The 3,831-nt window shown below is 42.7% G+C and overlaps 1 protein-coding gene across 1 annotated transcript in view; it reads left to right on the top strand.

Annotated features, from left to right (window-relative positions):
- The first annotated feature begins 132 nt into the window (after positions 1-132).
- The window catches only part of LOC102758980 (torsin-1A-interacting protein 2), a 27,048-nt gene continuing 23,349 nt past the window's right edge, over positions 133-3,831 (top strand). Inside the window, exon 1 of the mRNA XM_006754501.2 lies at positions 133-214. The gene's annotated coding sequence lies outside the window, so the exon portion shown is untranslated. The remainder of the gene's footprint in view (positions 215-3,831) is intronic.

Below are 3,831 nucleotides of genomic sequence, written 5' to 3' on the forward strand. Positions count from 1 at the left end.
GACTGTGAGGGAGGGGCAGGGCGACTACCAGTCCCAGCATTCCGCGGGCGCTCCCCTCCCAGCACAGGTCACCGTCACGTGGCCGGGGACTGGGCGTCATTCTCTCCGGCGCCGGCGGCCGTGTCCGAGGGGTGCAGCCCGGTTTCGTGGACCAGAACACCGGAAGGGCCCCCCTGGCATTGACCACGGACGATTTAAAACTCCGCCAGAATTTGTAAGTAAATAAAATGCGTACACAACTTTTCCATGTTTTAACATTTGATCCGATGTCTTTTTGAAAGATCTTTCAGAAACGATCCTTCCCCACCCCCACCAGCATACGGCAAAAATCTTAAAACGAAGCAGGTAGGGATTATTTTTGTTTTGGAGTAAAAAAAGAGAAACAATCAAATACTAAACAGGATAAGGTGGTGGTGGTGGTGGGGGGCAAATGTTTGGTTTGGACTTTGAGACCAGAATTCCTATGGCTCAAACGTAAACCGGAACTCCACCTGAGCAGGACGGCGACTCCCCGTACTCACAGCCTAGCAGGATGTCTCATTTTTCACCTTAATCCTGTTGGACAGCCATCCCCACCCACCTTTTTGTAACCTTAGGGGTGTTAATAAGGGCACAGTTTGAAGTTGTAGGAAGATCCTACAATTACCATTTTGCTTACGTATTATGTCTTCCCAATTGTATTTCGCAGCCAGCGAGGTTTGCCCCTTTCTTCTCTCCTCCAGGGAAGTGTCTAGTGCTCTCCATTTTGTGTTAGACTTTGTACACAAACACAGAAATGAGTGACCTTAACCCGATTCAACTTACTTTTTTCGGTTTCAGTTTTACCTGCCTTTAGGCTTTAAAACATTTTATTCTGGATCTGTATGAGAGATCCTCTCTCTCTCTCTCTCTCTCTCTCTCCTCGTTAATCCTCACCTGAGGATATTTTCCCCATTGATTTTTAGAGAGAGCGGAAGGGAGGGGAAGAGAGAATGGGAGAGAGAGAAACATGGATGTGAGAGAGACACATTGGTTGGTTGCCTGCCGCAGGCGCCCGGCCCCGATCAAGCCTTTACCCGAGGTAGGAGCCCTAGACCTAAATGGAATCCAAGGGCTGACGGTAACCACTGAGCAACCGTCGAGGGCTCCTTTGTCTCTCTCTTTTTAAAAAATATATATTTTATTGATTTTTTACAGAGAGGAAGGGAGAGAGATAGAGAGTTAGAAACATCGATGAGAGAGAAACATCGATCAGCTGCCTCCTGCACACCTCCCACTGGGGATGTGCCCACAACCCAGGTACATGCCCTTGACTGGAATCGAACCTGGGACTTTTAAGTCGGCAGGCAGACGCTCTATCCTCTGAGCCAAACGGGTCAGGGCATCCTCGTCTCTTTTTTAAGAATTAGGGCTGTGGCCGTTCAGCAGATGATGAGTACATAAATGGCTAGTGGAAAATCATTTAAGTAGGAACTTTATGGTGGAGGAACTCAAAATGTTCTCGGAAGCCTGTGTGGGGGCTGGAACAATTTGAAAAACTGGCACTTGCTGTGAAAACTTGGAGAGCCTCTCAGTAATGCTGATTGGGCTGAGTCAGAGTCCACACCTGATAACCAGGTTCGCGCTGGTTGTCACGAAGCCATGAGTGACTCATTGACCCTCTATTTCACTTATTTTCCCTCTGAGTGTAGAGATGATACTAGTCTGAGAGCTTGTAGAATTCTCAAGTACAGTAACTTAAGAATTTAGTTAATTATTTGAGAATTTTAGGGTATTTTAATAATGTGTTGTCTTGTACATATAATTTATTTTTGCCTAAGAGGTCATCTTAAACTGTATTCCTCGGAAATCCACATTTCACGGAAGCACCAGTTGAGTTTTCTGAAGGAAAGTATGCTCAGAGATGCCTTGTCTCCTTTATGCTGTTTTTCATTTAGAATTTTAATTGTGTTAAAATTTTATTACTATTTCTACATCTTATGACTATACCTTTGTCACACAAGAAGTGCTCCAAAACAGCGATTATACTTGATCCTTGCTTTTGCACGGCACATCCAGCATTTGTGAATAAAGAAGGATGTCCTCAACCCTGGTTCTGAGTGTAGACTTTGGAGTCAGAGCTGAGTTGAACTCCTGTTCTATCACTGTGTGCCCCGGGCAGGCTGTGTTATCACTCAAAGTCCATCTCCTCCCCTGTAAAGTGGAATTTGTAGAGTTATTTAGAATACTGAATGGGATCATTAGACTCAATAAATGGAAACTATTACTATTAATTGGGGTACTTTACTCTTTACTGATATTAAAGGAGTTGTTGGCACATGATTTTGATAAAGTAGAAGGGAAGAAAATTCACCCATAATTCCACTACCTCAACAATCAAATTGTTTTAATTTTTTATCCTCTCCTTTAGCCCTTGGCCATAGGTATACTTAATGTACATGTCATAACATTTTTATAAAAAGTTAAATTTAAAACATTGGTTTGTTAACTTTGGAGTGCTTTGTTTTAATTCTATAAATAAAGCTCTCTGGTTCTGTCTTTATTCTGATCTACTAGTGAAAATACAGCAGGACTTTTTAAGCACAATTTCCCCTGCTTCCGTGTTCCCAAAAATGAAACCTCTAGTTCAGCGGTTCTCAATCTCTGGGTCACGACCCCTTTGGGGGTCGAACGACCCTTTCATAGGGGTTGCCTAAGACCATCGGAAAACACATATATAATTACATATTGGTTTTGTGATTAATCGCTGTGCTTTATGTTCAATTTGTAACAATGAAATTGGGGGTCACCACAACATGAGGAACTGTATTAAAGGGTCGCGGCATTAGGAAGGTTGAGAACCACTGCTCTAGTTGCACTTTTACCTAATGCAAATAATAATAAAATTTTCGAGGACTTCTTCTGTGCCCTATAGTGCTAAGTGCTGCACATCATCTCTTCCCTTCACATGCCTCTTCCATCTGGTAGTGTTATTCCATTTCGTGGTTAAGAAAACTCAGGCCCAGGCAGTCTGACCGTAGAGGACAGCACTGCGAGGGTTTACAGTTGCACATTCACTGTGTGGCTGGTAGGTCAAACATACAGGCAGGAGTTGACTGGGGCTGACACACCTTCTTTGTATAAAAGTAACAGTATTAGTGCTTTATACTACTGCTGTGACCACCACATTTTTATAGGAAAATAAGACTAGGGAAGTGTTTAGCACCTTAACAAATGAGGCATTCACCTATAGTTTTATTAGATGTGGCAGTAAAAATACGAGTTTTCCCTTTACTTATTAGAGATAAACATAGTAAATATAGAGTTTATAGTAAAAGGAAACTAACTTTCCTACTTTAAAGCAGTGTTTCGTAACTCATCGGGTGAACCTGTTAAAACACCATCTCCTGCACCAGACCTTCAAAGATTCTGGTCTGGTAGGTCTGGGGTGGGGCCCAGGAATTTGTATTTCTAACAAGCTCCCAAGTACTGCTAATAATTTCCAGCTGATGAGTTTAGTGAGGAAGCAAATATTAATGCTGGTTGTCCAGATTGTTGGCCTGGCAGTGAAAGCACAGTAGCATTGAGCTTACAACTCTTGGTTTTTCTTTTTGTTGTTAATTCTCACCCGAGGATTTTTTTTCCATTGTTTTTTTTTTAGAGAGTGGAAGGGAGACAGGGAGACAGAGAGAGAGAAACATTGGTGGAGAGAGAGAGAGAGAGAGAGAGAGAGAGAAGGAAAGGGAAAAGGAAAAGAGAAAGGAAAGGGAAAGGCAAAGGGAAAAGGAAACAAAAAAAGAAAAGAAAAGAAAGAGACTGAACATATTCCAGCTGGGCTGAGGATCAAACCTGCAACCCTGGTATGTGCCCTTG

Source organism: Myotis davidii, unplaced genomic scaffold, assembly GCF_000327345.1.
Source record: "Myotis davidii unplaced genomic scaffold, ASM32734v1 scaffold591, whole genome shotgun sequence".
In the NCBI taxonomy this organism is placed as follows: Eukaryota; Metazoa; Chordata; class Mammalia; order Chiroptera; family Vespertilionidae; genus Myotis; species Myotis davidii.